Raw genomic sequence first — 18,448 nt, 5'->3', positions numbered from 1 at the left:
CAGAAGAGGCGGAGATATGGATTGAGTTGATGGATGATTATTTCTCTGCTTCAGGAACCACATTCTCCAATTAAGCAATAATATCCAAACTTAAGTTACTTGGCCAAAAGCTCGGATGTGATGGAAGCAATGGTGCAAAGATCACGGTATTTTCGATTCCACTGTCACTTGGCCTCAGCTGAAAGATGTTGTACGTGGATGATACCTTCCATAAACCTACTAGACTTTGAGGATGAATGAATTCTTTACGCTCAAGCAATTGAAATTAACCCTAGAAGCTTACTACTCAAAGTTTGTAACCCTACTAAAATATGCACTGCCTATGGATATTACGCAGCAAGTATCCAAGTTTTTCCATGGCCTAAGCACTCCTCTAAACCACCGTCTTGAAGCAACACATCCAAAAAACTTGCAAGATGCATTACTTCGAGCAAATCCCAAGCAAATCCAATCATCCAAGAACTTAAATTGTAAAATTGTATTAAAGATGATTCCCAAGATCAGGACAAGAGATGCCACATATGCGGAGAGATAGGGTACATCCGTAGGAGCTATCCCAACCACCAATGCTTCCACTGCAATGAGCTAGGATACGTTCAAGTAGATTTCTCTACTAACTTAAGTCCATAAGATATTGAGACTTTGAGAAAACAAAGCTACACAGGCGCAATCTATGGATATATAGAGAGATCAGATGAAGATGAAAACCTAGAACCCACAACACCTCTTCACGATGATTAGAAATCTTAGAAGTTCTATCAACATGTAACACACTTTATATTGGAAATAAATACTACTCTTATACCTACAATTAATTTGCATAATATGAGTTGTTGCACTGGTTTTGAAGCCAAGTACTTGCGTGACTAAAGTAGCGCAGCGGAAGCATGGTGGGGCCCATAATCCACAGGTTCCCAAAAGATACCCCTGGTTTCTCTCGAGATGAGGACATCTCAATTTCTCTAAGGGAAGGAGGAAGTAATATTTCCACACAATTAAAAATTAGTTGGTTAGTTTGAAAGTTAGTTTAGTAAGATTACTAACTAAAGACTAACTAAAGTAAAAACTAACTAACGTTACTAATTAACAATTTTTATCTAGTTAAGAATATATGTTTTAAAGAAATAAATCGAGAGTCATAATCCGATATTTTTCTCAAATTGACAAGGACCGTAGCCACCCTTCATGGAAGTTACAACATGAACGAGAGTTATGTCATATAAATCACTAGTGTTAATATATACATCACTATCAATCCAACTGCAATACCGATCGTAAGTAATGTATTTTCAAATTGATAGATGCTTGCTTTGATTCTCGTATAAGATACGTTAGACCCCATACTATGATGCATGAGTATAGATCATCAAAAATGATAAATTTCATCTCACATATTCGAAAGATGGAGCTTGCAAAGTACATGTATCAAGGAAAGTTAATTGCACATAGTTGCATATGGCTTATTTGTTGATAGAGAAATTACAAGGAAGAATCTATCAAGGGTTATGAATGGCATAATAGTAAAAAGAATTACATTAAAAATTATGCAAATAAGTGTTAAGTAAATTTTGCATAGAATCACTCTTTGATCCCAAGAGGGAGAGTGAATTTACGATGGAATTGTTATCGCGTCTATTCTTGTATTGTGTGGGGAAAATACAATTGGTTTTTGTTGATTGATTGAATAACTACCTAAATGCTTGTACATTCAGATGATTTTTGGATTGTGGTTTGGATGATTACTTCAAGTGCTTGTGATTGATGGTAAATTCATGGTGGGGGTCTGTGATGACAAATTTCCATGGGGAATAAAAGAATGTTTTCTTGGAAGATAATATTAGGGCTGAATGCCTTGATTGTGCTTTATTCTTAATTGGATTAATTAAGGAAGGATATTTTGCGTGGGTGGATCATCTCCAAGGTTGCGTCGTGTTTTAACTCGAGAGGGCACTGCTCGATTCACGGGCCAAAGGTGGAGTGGTGCAAAGGCCAACCATGGAAGTTGGGTCTCACTCCTAGGTGGCTTGGGGTCAGTGGAGCTTTGGACACCCCTTGCCTTGTCTAAAATAGAGTTCTAGACTGCCGTGAGCACAACGTCTGGAGGTGTTGGAAGATCCTATTTTAGATCATGGATGGAAATTATAGTGCCATGTGATTTGGACCAGGTACTTCTGTTAAACAGAAGGGATACATAATTTCTCATGTATGGGCAGCACGAGACAAAGATTAACTTGAAGATAAGTTAAGAAACTTGTTTGTCAAAAGGACTCCTTGCTCTATTTTCGTGTCGGTGCTGTAAATTACGCGAATGAACCTTGTTCCCTGAGAGCGGAGTTTTGAGCCCGAGATGAGCCTAAAATTTGCCAAAAAATCCAGAATTTAGGGAAAAAAATATTTAACATCGAAGGCGGTGGTTGTTGCAGCTAGGATGATTTTAAGCACCAAGTGAAAGATGACTTTTAAAAGGCACCCGAGCGACACTTGTGGATTTTTGATAATTTTTTCGACTGTCGTGTGGGATGTCAAGAGTTGCCAGTCAGTGCAGGATGTTAAGCCGGATGCCCAAGATTTTTCAGAGCTCGAATTGGAGTTCGGACGAGGAAATGGCCACAAAGTGGGCAAGATATGAAGAGGTGGACCAAACCTTGGCCAAAAGGGGGGGTGCCCTTTGGGAAATTTTACCCTCCCCCCCCCAACATTTCATGCAAATCGTGGAGAGAGAAGGCGTGAGCATGGCGCAGCAGGAAGGCGCCGAAATTTGCGCTCCATCCATGGGGATGGTGATGGCAGGCTGTGAAGAACCCCTGCAACAGACATTACCCCTAAACTTCTCTCTCTTTGCTAATCATATCGCCGGCCTTCGCATGAGGAATGGTGGACTGGATGGAAAGAACAGATGCTAGTATTTCTCTCTCCTCCCTCTCTCTCTTCTCTATGGGTTGTTCATGTGTACTCTCTTGAAGAAGAAATCCAGGTGGAAGAATGAAGGAAATGGTGATGGAAGATGGATAGAGATGCTGAAGATTGAAGTGCAGCATTGGATTGAGAGCAATGGAGGCTCCATTTGCTGGTTATGCATGCATTCAAGGCATCTTGGGTTACGTAAAAACACGGTATGACCATTTTTATGAAGGAAAATGAAGGATTTTTTATAGTTTATGATGATACTTATGTTTTTATTAGATGAAAATTTGTGTGTGTGATGTTTGCATTATGAGTAATTGTTGTTTATAAAAAAATGTTGGTTTTACAATGATTTACATGCTTAATTTAATTTCCGTAAATCCGAAATGCGGGTTTTAAGTGGAAAAATGCTAGTTTTTCCGTTTCGGTGTCGTGATGCTGCGCATCTGAGCCGTGAACACCTCCATTTTTGTTGTGCATTTGTGTTAATTTCTGCGTGTGATTCATTGTTTGTGTGGTGCATTTTAATAAACTACATCCAATGTATGTATATATTCCCTTAAATGTATTGTACACACGATGCTTGTACTAGGAAGGAAAACTTATCCTACCCTTTGTAGACCGTCCTGTTCGTGGGAGCATCCGAGACTTGGGGCAAGCTTACAATGAGTCCTTCACAGATCCAGATTTTAATCAGGACTCCAGTGATAAGGTCCCTGATTTTGTTGAGACTATGATATACTGTCCAAACGAGGCTGTTTGTATGGTTGGTCACTATGCGTCAAAAGAGGAATTCACAAATGGAAAGATAGGAAGCTAAAGATAGAGGGAGGATTTTCGAAAGGCAGGGATCAGAGGGAGAAGAGGAAGGAAAAAAGGAGACTAATTGGGGGAAAAGGAGGATTCGAATGGCGAAAGGGAGGGAAAAAAGCTCAGCAAATCCAGGACCTCCCCGAGCTCGAAATGGGTGGCTACCTTCAGCGTCGGAAAAGACAAGATTGACCAGGAGAGGTTCAGAAGGGGAGACTTTCGTAAGGGCAAGATAATTTTTACTGTTGCGTTAGCAATGCAGTTTCAGAAGGAAAAATCCGCCATCTCCTTGAGTTCATCAAAGATAGCCCATGCGGTTTGCCGAGCTGATCAGGAAAAGAGGAGGAAATGAAGGTTCCTGTCAAGATTGTCAGTCCGCAAGCTATTTTCAAGGATCCTTTTAGAAAAGGAGATAACATTTTGGTCATCTGTGATTCTTATACACCTGCCGGTTAGCCTATCCGAACGAACAAGAGAGCCCGAGCAGCTGAAATTTTCTCCAATGAGAAAGTTATCGAGGAGGAACGAGTGAACCGAGTCTCTCGTATTTGAATTGGTATCAGAAACAGAGGAGGAAAAGCAAGAAACAAGGGAGGGCCGCAGCCTCACAGAAGAGACCCATCGTTGTAATCCGCCGATTTGCCCATCTCAAGGAAGCGAAATTTACAGCCACACATCTCGCAGAAGACCCGAAAGGATTTGCATTCCCAGGAAAGGATTTGATTTGCAGAGCACATATATACTCCCCGCTTCCGGCTCGCCCCAATCTTTCCAAACCATGCTGCCTTTCTCCAGCCTCTCTGAGGCACAGGCCTCTCTCAGTCATCCTTGATCTCTACCGCTCTCAGGCCTTCCGTCGCTACAAGCTCCAGCCCACCATCTACAACAACACTTCCTCTATCTTCCACTGCTATAAAACTGTCATGTTCATCTTCTTCATGGTCGTTATGCCCTTTACAATTGGGCTTTAGTTCTCCAGGAGATCTTTCGGAGCAGACAGATTGGACTTCCTTAACCTTGAATCAAGTTGTGAGCTCAGATTATGATGTTTCTATACTCCCAGGAGATCTTTCCTATGCTGACTATATTCAAGCCGCTGGGACTCGTTTGGAAAACTTGTTGTGCCCTTGGCTAGTTCACGGCCATGGATGATCACTGAAGGGAATCATGAAATGGAGGAAATTCCACTGGTTATTGAACCATTCAGATCTTATAATACAAGATGAAAAAGGTCCTACAAAGAGAACAGATCAGACTCCAACCTTTATTGTTCTTTTGAGGTTTCTGATGTGCATGCTTTGATACTAGGATCATACACTGACTTCAGTAGGGACTCTATTCAGTATAAGTGGCTGCAGGCTGATTTGGCCAAAGTGGATAGAGTCAGAAACCCTTGGCTCCTTGCTGTCATTCATGCACCATGGTACAACAGCAATTTCAAATATCAGGGTGATAGTGACAAAATGATGAAATCCATGGAGTTCATCCTTAAAGAAGCAAAAGTTGATATGATCTTTGCAGCCATGTTCATGCTTATGAACCCATGACTCGAGTTTTTCAGCATCACTTTGATCCTTGTGGCATCATCCACATAACCATAGGTGATGGAGGGAATTGAGAGGGATTGGCTAACAGGTTTCTGGATCCATAGCCAAACTGGTCTGAATACCGTGAGGCAGGTTTTGGTCATGGCATTTTGAAAGTGGTAAATTCTTCTCATGCTCGATGGACTTGACCTCATTATAGAGATGTTCTTTTGGAGTTTCTGAAATTCTCTGCTGAACTAGTAACTGCCAAGTTATGAAATGAACATGTTGATGTGAAGAGTGTTTCCCTTCCTACTGCAACTGTCATCATACACCTGAAAGTAAACAAATTATGAGATACTTCGGATTATCCTGAACATGAATTTCTTGTAACTCACTTGACAAGAAATATAGTGAACTTTGACATCAAAAATTTGAGTTCTTCTTGTTAGTCTCTTCCATTGCTATGCCTTGAACCCCGTGTTCTGCAGCTCTCGCACGATCTCTTTGACATTTCTGGTGAACCCGACGTGAAAGTGCTGCGTCATCAGCAAGATGGGAGACTCGCAAGAAGAGATGACAGATGATAATGTCATGAAGAACCTGTTTCAGTCATTTACCATGTATATGCAGCAGCAAGTTCATGCCAAACGAGACAGTGATGCTATGGATGCTTTGAAAGCTGTCCAACAGGAGATGAAGCAGTTTAATGGCCAGCAAGTGTCAACTTACTTGCATTTATATGAAGAAAAGATGAAGTTTTTTGGAGTTTCTCAAGATGATTGGAGCCGCTACTTCTTGCGGATCGTGGTGCGCGCTCTTGAAGGGCGAATTGCAGAAATTCAAGAGACACATGCAGGTTGGGCTGAATTTAAAAAGGCATTAAAAGATGAATATTTCCTGGAGGATACAGGTCTTATGAATCGCAGGAATTTTTTAGCATGGGTGTCTATGCCTAATAAGGGACTTTCTGTTACCGCTCTTCTGCGAGAATTTGAAAGCCGTTATGATCAGTTGGATGGGACTGAACAACAAGCTTTGGAGATGCAGAAAGTGGAGTTATTTTTGCAAGCTGCAGATGCTGATTTGCAGGAAAAGTTGGATGATCTTTTGGAAGATCAAGCTACTGATTCAGGTTTAAAGACTGAGTGGAGACATGTTATTGATGCTGTGAATGCTCTTGTCAAGAAGCAGCGCAGGAGAGTCAGATTGCATCGAAATACAGGAACAGTTCCTGAAAAATCCTTGGAGACTTCTTCTTCTACCCCTGCTGCTTCTTTACCTAAGCCTACTCTTCCTGTTATGAATCCACCAGTTCCTGCTGCTCCAGTGCCCTTATCTGTAGATGATGTTATTAAAGGCTTGGCGGATTTGACGATTGAAGCAGTCAAAGCTGAAGTTGGTAAGTTAAAGGAGCAACTTATGTCAGTACCTTCTGTAGCACCTGCTCCAGTGACTGCTTTTCCAGCTGGTCAAAGAAAAGGACGACGATGTATTTGGTGTGATAGTACAGAGCACCAACACTGCAGAGATTGTGATGCTTTTCAGGATGCACGTAAGAAGAATGTAGTGTTTTGGGGACAAGATGGGAAGATATGGCTGACAGAGACTGGCGCTCCTCTTGACACGAACTTCGGTAAGGGAGGAATGAAGAAGCTTGTTGATGATATGGCTGCACGATCAGCTTATGTGAGTGTTAGAGGAGATGCTTCAGCTTTTGGAGTCCAGCTTGAGCAGAAATCTGATGGAGACTCTGCTTTATGGTCTTCTGCCTTGGAGATAGCGAGAAGAGGGAAAGTTCAAACTTCTACTATGACTTGTGTGGGCTCTAGCATCCGAGGAGAAACAGGATGGGATTCTCCTGTTGACAGGTATTCTATTTTTGCTTATATTGCTAAAACGCAGGGTTTAGATGCCATGGTTGAAGAAAAGAGAAGAAGAGATGAGGAGGGTCCTAGTTCCTCCAAAAAGACTAGAGGGGGTGACTTTGTTTCACCACCTGTTACAGCTCCACCTATGTCAAATTCTCCAACTCAAACAGGTTTCGATCAACCAATGGAAGACAAGCAGAAGGAAAAGAGGCAACCAAGAAAAGAGCCAGGATTTGTTTCTCTCCAACCAAGAAAAGAGACAGGATTGCAGAAGGAAAAGAGGCATCCAAGAAAAGAGAAACAAAGAGCCAGGATTTGATCAAGAAGTATTTTATTTTAACACATTTCTTCTTTTTAGGTTCTATTGTTCCATACTCGGGCATGTAATAAGGAGGGAGCTGAGCATAGTGACCCAAGGAGAACAGGGCATTGGCCTCAGGTCCTATCTCGGTATCCAAGAATCTAGCATGCCCTCCGGAGGTGACACTTAATCCTTTTTTGATGCTCACTTTTATTTTCGCTCCAACCTTCCTTACATTCTTCTTTATGGCAAGATGCCACCCCTAGGAAGACAAGGCATCAGCCCCAGGTCTGACTCGTCCCTAGGAACCTACTAGGCCTTCACAAGGAGATGATCAACTACTTATACATTGTCCTTTCTTTTCGTTTCTATTTTTATAGGGGTGAGAACCCCTTTTTACACACCTTTGTATATATTTATTTTCTTCCAAATATTTAGCGTTTTTTTCTCTCTATCATCATTTTTTCTAGCAAGCTTCTCTAACTGTCTCACAACTAACAAGGACTCCTAGAACGGTATGCCTAGCAGGCTAGCAGAACAGGTTCACTAGGACTGCCTTCTAAAACAGGTCTCTCGTTGCCTAACAATGTCTTTACAGGAGGCAACGACTACTCAGCTCTCCCTCAGACATACCTAACCTAAACCTAGGACTTCATGCCTTGAACGCCGGTCCCCAACAAGAAAAGAAAATCCCCTACAAGTACACAAAGACATATAGCATAAAAACACATAACTCGTAAAGGAGAGATATCACCTGTATAGGGCCACGAGAAGCTTCCGTGCAACAAAGGCTCCTTCCAAGCTCTTCTTTAAACCTATCTAGCACAGAACTAAAAGAAGAAACCATTAACCGCACCTGTACTAAACAGACGACTGGCCCTCTTGGCCTAACGAAATAAAACATTTCACTACAAAAATTGATCGGCCCTCTTGGCCTAATGAAATAAAACATTTCACTACAAAAACTGATCGTCCCTCTTGGCCTAACAAAATCAAACAAAATAGCATCTACACATCCCTCCCCGAAATAGTACACATATACAATAATATGCTCCTTTCCAAGGAGAAAAAATAGGCTTGCAGCCCTAAACTAAATGCATAAGATTATGACCCATCCCTCCTGCATATATAGCAAGAGGCGTATGCATAACATGTTGTCTAATCAACCTATGGGTCTAAGATAACAACGGTAGATTGGTCTCGGCTACTCTTTGCATCACCCATATCAACCATCGCCTGCCATATATTGCATGCTCTGATAATATTCCCCACAAGCGATCGGGTCCTGTCTCATTATTGATAACAATATCCAAACTAGGACCACAATTGAAGAAAATGTCTTCTTCATAAGCAAGATTTGCCAATGAATCCGCAAACTGATTCCAGTAACGGGGAATCAACTGAAGCGACACTCTTTCAAACTCCTCAAGTAGGGTCATAGCAGTTCGATGATACATACAAAGGATGAGATTCGCACTGTGTACGTCCCATCTAGCTGATTCAAAATCAATTGGGAATCCCCTTTTACTAACAACCGCCGAATACCACCTTGTTTAGCAATATGCAATCCCATAATCAAGGCTTTATACTCCGCCATATTGTTAGTGAATCCTACCCCAAGATAAGCAGCTAACTTCATCGTAACTCTACGTCGGGGATCTCGGATTACTACTCCAACACTCCCTTTCTTATTAGGGCCCCTGGACGCTCCATCAAAATATAATGTGTATGTCCACAATGGGTTTACATAGCCTGCCATCACGAACTCCTCTATTCGTAATTATGATAGTCAAAATTTAGCATGTTTAGAGGATGAACTGACGGCTCCATCCCACCTTCTTCATTAAACTCAACAGGGATACTTGTCAACATTCGTAAGCAGTGATGGCAGAATACTTTGATCTCCCAAACAAAGGTTCCATCCTCTTGCTCAATCACTTTGTATCCTTTGCTCCACCAGATAAGTTTCCCCTGATGGTATCTCTGCTCCAGATATGGGTGCTCCAAATAAGGAATTAACAGCCCCATCAACAACCAGCTTAAAGATCTTTTGCAGGTCTCAAATCAGCCCTAGCATGGACCTGCAATGCATTTCCCCATATTAGCATACTTAGAAAAAATAATGTTTAATCTTATTAAGATTGACCTTATTTTTAAATTCCACTCCCTGTAGATTAGCTAGTAGAGCCGTAGACCTATTTTTCCCTATCCTGACAATATTGTAGGGGTCATCCCATCTAGGTTCCAGTTTCCCTAGAAACAGCTCCCTACGGCATCATAGTATAGAACTAATTGCCCTTTTTTAAAGATATACTTCTTTGCTTTAAAGTTGTGCAACTGCTTCATTCGACGTTTAGCTACCTCTTGGTGTAATAAGCTCTACAATTTCAGTTCATCCAGGTGGGCTATAGTCATGAAATGTTCAAAGAGTGCATCCTCATCTCCCAAAGAGTGGTTAATTGCAAATCGTATGGTTGGCAACTCGATTTTGAGGGGTAACACACACTCTTCCCCATAAACTAATTTAAAGGGAGTATGGCATGTAGCTCGCTTGAACGTTGTATTGTACGCCCATACTGCCACATACAACTTCCTGTCCCAGTCTCATTTCTTCTCAAAGACTATTTTAGACAAGATACCCACAAGCTGCTTATTAGTACTTTCAACTTGCCCGTTGGCTTGCGGATTATAGGGGGTCATTTTGTTATGCTTGATTTGCCAAGCTTCAGTCATCACTTTATTCAAAAAATGGGTTCCACGGTCCGACACTAGTTCCTTCGGTGGATTGAAACGGCAGATAATCTACTCTAAAAGGAAACTTGCAGTCTCTTTTGCATTGTCTTGCCTTGTCACCTACGCTTTTGACCATTTTGTAAAATAATCAGTTGCTACTATAATGTACTTCTTTTGAGTAGTAGACGACGGAGTGATAGGATCCACAAAGTCAATGCCCCACTTCTCAAATGGAAGGATAGCCATGATAAGCATAAGTGGGTGTTTCCTATTCTCTCTGCTGTCATGTCTTTGACAGGTATCACATCTCTTAACATACTCAAAGGAATCTTGGAAGATGGACGGCCACCAATATCCAACTCTTAAAGCTTTCTGTGCCGTCAACCATCCAGCGAAGTGCCCTCCACATGCAGAGTCATGGCACTTCTCCAAGATGAAAGGAACCTTGTCAGGCATCACACATCAGCAGTAGATATCATCAACACCTTGCCAATATAGTGTTCCTGTGATCAAGGAAAACTTCAAAACCTATTGTTTGATTTTTCTCTTTTCAGATTTTGATAAACTAGCTCCAGTCTCTCCTGTTGATAGATAATGTGTGACAGCAGTATACCAAGATGGAATAGAAACTGTATCAATTTTAAACATTTCTTCAATATCACTTCCTTCAACCGGAGTCTCTTTCGGCTCCCCAAAATCCACAAGGCATTCCACAATACCTTGCAACCTCGGTGGCTTACTCTTAATCTCATAATCAAACTCCTGCAAAGTGATTAACCACTTTGCTAGACGATCAGACAGTTGTAGCTTGTTCATAAGTAATCTAAGCCCTTCTGCCTTCATATAGAAAACTACATTCTCATAGAGGATGTAGTGCTTGAATTTTTTAGTCGCAAAGACCATCGCAAGGCACAACTTCTCCATGTAGGTGTAGTTAATTTCTGAAATGCCCAATTTTCGACTAGCAAAAGCTATCGGACGATACTACTTTTACTCCCAAATTCGGGCTAAACAGCAGATGTATGGTGGCTGCTGAAAATATGTAAAATACCTCGCCTCTTTTAGGTGCTTTTAAAACTGGTGCTTTTACTAGCTCCTGTTTCACATCCTTGAAAGCCACCTTACAAGGGTCGCTCCATACAAATGAATAGCTAAAGGATAATAAATTCGTTAGTGGCAATGTCCTTTCTGCCAAGGCATTTATAAACCTTCGATAGTACTCTATCGATGACAGAAAGCTATGTACATCTTTCGGAGTGTGTGGTGGACTCATAGCAACTATAACCTTGATCTTTTCAGGGTCAGTTGCGATACTGAGCTGACCACATGGCCTAGCAACAGCCCATAAGGCACTCCAAAGACACACTTCCATGGATTAAGAGCAATACAAAATTGTCTGCAGCGCTCAAAGCACCTTCTTAAAATAATCAACATCATTTCCCTTACAATGGCTGCCCCCAAGTCATCGATAAATACTTTCAACTCATCTGGGGAGATGTCACCAAAGGTCTTGTTTGCTATTCGTTGCCATGATCCAGGTGCATTGCACAAACCAAAGGCCATCACATGGTACGCAAAAGTACCAAATACAATAATGAAAGTTGTTTTCAACTTGTCCTCTTCTGCAATTGCCATTTGGTTATATCTTGCAAAGCAATCTATAAACGAAAATATTTCCCTACCCACTAATTGATCCAAAATCTGGTCAATAAATGGCAAGGTAGTAATCCTTAACCGTCTGCTTATTCAGCTCTCTAAAATCTACACATAGTCGGATATGGTTGTTTTTCTTCTTCCTGATGACAATTGGTGAACACCATTCTATGTGTTGTACAGGGAAGATTAAACCAGCTTTCCTTAACTTCTATAACTCTTCAAACAACGTGTCCCTCAATTCAAAAGGCATACGCCTTACTTTCTGATGCACAGGACGACTGCCTTCTTTTACAAGAATAGTACGAACAGCCAGGCTGGGAGGAATGCCTCTCAACTCATCATAACTACAAGCAAAGATGTCGTGGAATTCTTGAATCAAGGACACATAGTCCTCCCTTTCTGCTGAACTGAGCATGGAACCTAATTCAATTGGCTGCGAGTCGTTCGGCGTACCAAGGTCCAACTCAATCACATCCGCGTCTCTTATCCTATCTTGCGGCTCTATCAGCTCATTCAGAGTTATATGATAAATATCCTCTATAGTGGACCCCTCTTTAGATTCATCGCTGGATGATGTCTCACTACCAAATGGATCATCTGTTGTTTCTAATTCTGTAGAGAATAAAGGAGCTCTCTCACTTTGAGGAGACTCAGGGTAAGCATCGACTATTACTCGATTAGCACCTCTACCTAGAATCACTCGACCGGCGGGTATATCGACTTGACAGTCTGTTCGTAAGATCCAAGGCCTGCCTAGCAAGACTCGATAGCTAGGACGTTGTCGTCGCGTTAAGAGTTGAAGGTCTACCACTGGGGCTTTTAGTGCAGAAGAAGAGTTTAGGATTCAAGATTCGGGAAGGGAAAATAGATTGGGGTTTAATAAGATCTGGGATTTAGAAATGATTTAGGTATGGAAGAAGAGTTCAAGCCTTTTCATTATGTACTTAGCATACATGAACAGAAGGAATAAGTCTTCCTTGATTACATCAAAATGCCTCTGGATACATACATCATATCATAAAGGATATTTTCAGATTCTCAATTTATTTATGAATGTCAAATGCAAGTTCTAATGGCATTTATTTCAAGTACATAGATGGATTTCAACCCTTTGGTTCAAGTATATTATTGATAGATTCAAATGCATCCAAGATTTGGGCCAAAGATACATGAAATGAATTGAAAAAGTATAATTTTAGCTTCAGCCCTGTTTTAAAACAGAAAATTCCAGCCCATAATCAAGTTCAAAATGAGTGCATAAACTCAAGAAGAAGCACTTCTGATCATTCATGAACAATGTCCTGAAGAAAAGAGGTCATTTCCTTCCATTACAACCATAAAAATCCCATTTTTGCTCATAAAAATGGACCATAATACTGGGCTGCCCTGTTTATGACTAGTTATTTCAGCCCATAACAGCCCATAAGTCTTCAATATCCTCACCCTTTGCTTGCCCCAAAGTCACTCAAGTACTTGGGTACAAGTGGTAAAAAAAATGAGAGAAGTCGTGCATAAGAGTAGGCTGAATACTCTTCTTTCAGATTTTCCTCTTTTATAGACTGTTTCAGCATGCATTTTCGTCAGACCAAAGAGGCAGAGAAGTGGAGCTCTCACCATGTTTACATCTTCAGTAGTTGGGCCTGTTGATCTTCAGTTTGCACGCTCCATTTCATGCACCATAGCTCGAGCTCTCTCCAGTTTGCCTTAGACAGTGCAGCCCGCATTTTGCGTCGAAAAACGTGGGTTGCTCCCTACTCAGTCCCTGGTCACTTTTTGACCTACCTAGGTCACTTGCTGGTTACTTAAGTCTGTTACTCCAGGTCCCATGTGGACCTAGTGGACTTTTGGCAACTTTTGGAATCTTTCTTATGTTCTGAACATATTTTTTGCACCTGAATTAATGTGATTTATCCTGCAGACTGTCAACTACTTCCAGATGACCAAGTTGTAGGTTCCCATAGACTTATTTTTCATAAATATACATGGTATAACTGAATATTATATGCTAAATACAAAAGAACTTGTGTAATTAAGGTGGTTATTGAATAACAATGTCTGAATTTTGTATGCAAATTTCTCATATAACTTCCAGTGAAGCTCTTCTGTGTTCATCATAAGAATCCCATGATTTATATTATGAATAGTAAACTCTTTGACATTCACCCCCTCCTAACCTGCACATCCTCCGGCATGTGCCATTTCATAAGATTACAGGTCAAGGAGGGTCTTCTTCTTCATCTTCATTCTCTAAGTCTTTTTCTTTCTGCATGTCTTCAAGTAGAGGGCTTATATCTAAGTCATCAAGTTCATAAGTTGAAGATTCTCTTCGTTTGAAGAGTTTGATTCATTTCCCAGCTATTGGAATCTTAATCATGGTCCCATCCATTTCAGCCAAAGAGTAAGTAGCATTATTATGTACTACTTTTACAACATATGGTCCAAACCATCGCTTGGCTAACTTCCTATGAGCACTATATTTATTGTCCAGGCTGTTGTCATAGACAAGAACCCAATCATTCTCTTGAATAGCTCTTGGATGGAGTCGATGATGCTTTTCAAACCTCTTCTTATTCTTTAATCTTGCTGTTTTTAGCCTTTCAATGGCTGTTTTGACATCTTCTGGCCTTCTTTCAAGTTGCCTTATGCGTAAAGTCAGCAATTCTTCTCTATTCATGCCTTCATCCCAAGGCAAGATACTCCATGTGACAATGGATTCCTCAATAGGCATAATGGGTGGCTGTCCATACATGAGTTCAGCTGGCATATATCCTGTCATTGCACTATGGTAGTTCTATCAGCCCATAATGCGAATGGTAGCATTTTAGGCCATTCCCTCAACTTTTCTTTGCATGATTTTGCTAAAGCTTTAAGAATTGGTTGATGGCCTCTTTCACTCTTACCATTGCCTTCAAGATTGTAGGTTGAGGTAAGAGATAGCTTAATTCCCAATTGAGTAAAGAAATGGCGAGCCTCATCGGCATCCAATTCTCCTCTATCAGTAGTTACTTTAGCAACACATCCATACCTGCAAAATACTTCTTCAAGTAAAAATCTACAAACAGCATAAGTGGACTTTGTTGTTAAGGCCTTTCCTTCCACTTGATTTGTGAGATCTTCTCTAGCAAGTACTAGATATCTCATGTTCCAAATTCCTGTAGGCATGGTTACTAAATCAATAACCCATCTATAGTGAATGGATAAACGATAGGTAGGCTGCAGCCCATCTCTATGCTTTACCATAGAATACATTTGACAAACATAACAAGACTCAACAAAATGCTCAATGTCTTTATCCATATTTTGCCACCAAAATTTCTCTTTTATTTTGGCAAAAATGCCCCATATACCTCTATGACCAGTCAATAGGCTTTCATGGAATTCTTGCATGACCTGGCTTTGTGTCTTTTTATCTCCTAAGACACGAACAGGCGCCCTTCCTTTCTTTTTTGCATGCCTCCAGAGGTATCCATCTTTAAGAAAAAAACCATAGGCTTTTCTCTTAATTCTCTTGAACTCTTCATTAGTCCATTCTTCCTTCTTTGTCATAGTGCTCAAAAATTGGCCAATTTTTAGCCAATCATCTACATAATATTCTTCTTTAAAGTGTGAACAAACCATAACAAAACATTGAATATGTTGTTTACTAGCTGTCCATTGTCCTTCTTTGGTTGATTCATCCTTCCTTGCTGCTGTAACATTTGTTTTAGCAACTGAACCTATTGTATTTGTTGTAATTTTTGTTGTACCAGTCTTTTTGACTATTGAATCAATATTAGATTTAGCTATACTTGCTGTTTTCAGATTTGTACCTGCAATAACAACATCATTTATAAACATTGATTCTTCTTCATCCATCATTTCTTCTTTATCCATATATCTGGCATGTGAAAGCATGTCAGCAACTGGATTATCTCTACCTGCAATATGTTTCAAATCAGGATTTAAGAATTTAATATAGGCTATCCATCTTAGCATGGCTATGTCAGGAGTGGAACAGTTGGCGATCATTCCCAAGAGTGGAAGGCAATCTGTCTCAACTATAACATGTGCGCCCATGAAGTACTCCCTGTCACATTTTAATGCAGCTACTACTCCCCAAAGCTCTCTTTTAATTTGAGCATACCTTCTTTGTCATTGATTAAGAACCTTCGCTCCAAAGCGGATTTTACATATCTGTTGCCTTCAAGGTCGTCTTGACTAACTGCCCATCCTATTCCAATAGGACTTGTGTCCACTGTGAGTATAATGGGCTGTCCATTAGAGTAATTAGCCCTCTTTAAAGTGGGGGTTGAAGTCAGCATTTTCTTGAGTTTCTGAATAGCCTGAGTGTGTTCTTTTTCCCATGTAAACCTTTGGCTCTTTCTCAGAAGCTGATAAAGACTTTCAGCAACATGGGCAAAATGTGGTATCCAAATAAGGTAGAAGACACATGCACCAAGAAATCTTCTCACTTCTGAAACATTTGTACATTCTTCCTGCATTTTGCTGATAGCATTTATTTTGGATGGAGAAGGCTTTCGGCCATATGGACCACACATATGACCGACCACAAGGACTTCTTCGACTCCAAAAACAGATTTAGCTCCTGAAAGAGTAAGATGAACTTCTCCTAATTTAGATAAGATTTGAGCACAATCATTAATATGATCAGAAACAAACTTTCGACATCCAAGTTCATTGAGTTCTTCATTTTCCTCATGAACTTCACATCCTTTAATTGGAACATTGTCAAGAAAAGGAAGAGTCAATTGAGGAATATACTCCCTCAATACTTTATGCATAGCATTCATCATGTGAGCTACTGAATTCGTAGCCCCTTGAGGTAGAGTACACATGCGGACTAGGCCAAGAGGCGTCTTCATTGTGGTAATGTCACGGCTTTCCAAAGCAAGCTGAAATTGGTCGTAGCCTGAATATAACTCATCCACAATTGGTCCTAATCCAACATTTCTAATAGTGACTTTATTGACGGGTTGTAAATCTTGAATGAATCGTAAAGATCCATTCTTCTTAGATATGGTAAACCAACGGTTGGAATATGCAGCTGAAGATGGCTCCAATATTCGCATTTTAATCTTTTCATTTAGAAGTTCCAATAACTTAGGCAAATGAGCCCTTGGAACCGGAATTGATTTAAGATTCCAAGGCACATGTGGGACCGTAAAAATTACCATTGGTGCCACAATGCTTGGATCCACACAGCCAATTTCATGTGGCTGAAATGAAAAAGCTTTACCATGGTTCTTTAACATCTGCATGAAGATTTGCTTTTCAGCCGGCAAGAGAAAAGAGTCTTCACCAATTTTCAGCTTTTGTAGACTTTCTGCTGTAAATTGGTGACCAATATCTTTAGGATCACGAAGGCTTAGTTGTTTGGATACCCTTTCTGCCAATCCTTCGCTTTCAGGTGGTAGAGGATTAGCTACCGACTTGACCTTCTTATCAATTGTTTTATACTTTGTTTCTACTCTTGCTTCATCCTTGTTTGGCTATCCAAAAGCTTCATAATCTACAAATTCTTGAATTATGTCATACATATCCAATGTACATACATGTATGGACTGATTTTCAGCTTGATTTTCAACATGAACGGCTGTATAAATTTCAGCCATTGTATCATTATAATTCAGCCTATAAAATACTCCTGAAATTTCTTCATCTTTAGGTAAAACATCAATTTGCTTCAGCTCTTGCTCCATATGACTTAAATACTTTCTTTCAGCCCTGTTCATGGCTGAAAACTGTTTATAACAGCCCACACCATTGGCTGAAAAAACCTGCAATTCAGCTTTTGACCTTGCCTCCTTCATATGTGGAGGTAAATTTTTTGTGACATGATGCACTGCCATAGCCTCCACTTATAGTAGCGCTACCCGAAAACCCTTAAATTCTTGGGCATTAGGAGGAACAAGATGATCTCTCGATCGATCCCTATTCCGATGGCGATTAACACAGACAGTTAGGAATTGAACAACGTTATCATTATCCTTGCTTCTTATCCGAGCATATGATGAACCATCAACAAGAGCCTTTGTCTCTAAACGAGACTCGGAAATAAATGGTTGTCCAAGAATGATAGAATAACTGCAGGAATCTTGAACAAAGAAATGAAATTCATCTTTTACATTACCAATAGTAACTTGTACATAAGGACACGCTGCATAAAGATCGCCAGAAGAGTTATTAGCTACCTTCATGCACCATCCTGGGTCCACATCAATGGGCCATCCACCATTCTCATAGAGACTTCTTGACACAACATTAATTTTCGAACCATGGTCTATAAGGGCAATGCATGGAAATTCTTTCTCACCGATTTTAACAACAGTTTCAGTAGTCGCCCTTGCCCAATGGGTACGGGAATAGTGACTACTAGGAATAAAGTGAGTTGCACTTTCTTCTTGCATATTGTGAAGAAGAGTCTCTTTCTTATGCATGGGCTGCACTTTAGATTGAGAAGTTTCCACCATTATGGCTTCTTCAGCTTCTGCTTCATAAATGTCTTCATCTTTGGCTTCTATGGCTGTAATCAAATCTTTGATTGCCTCCAATCGAATCCCTTGAGTTTTCAGCTTCTCTTCATCTTGCAAATACACATGAAGTACTTGCAAAAAAGCATGTACAGATTCTTCAATTTTCTCACCAAC

General features: G+C 40.4%; 1 pseudogene; it reads left to right on the top strand.

Moving 5' to 3' along the window:
• The first annotated feature begins 2,732 nt into the window (after positions 1 to 2,732).
• On the top strand, positions 2,733 to 5,449 carry LOC148020350 (purple acid phosphatase 18-like; annotated as a pseudogene).
• The last annotated feature ends 12,999 nt before the right edge of the window (positions 5,450 to 18,448 follow it).

Source organism: Lygodium microphyllum, chromosome 19 (genome assembly GCF_053477565.2).
Source record: "Lygodium microphyllum isolate KBCC chromosome 19, Lygodium_microphyllum_v1.1.10, whole genome shotgun sequence".
In the NCBI taxonomy this organism is placed as follows: domain Eukaryota; kingdom Viridiplantae; phylum Streptophyta; class Polypodiopsida; order Schizaeales; family Lygodiaceae; genus Lygodium; species Lygodium microphyllum.
The sequence above is the reverse complement of the archived record's forward strand: the minus strand, read 5'-3'. Positions and strand labels throughout refer to the sequence as shown.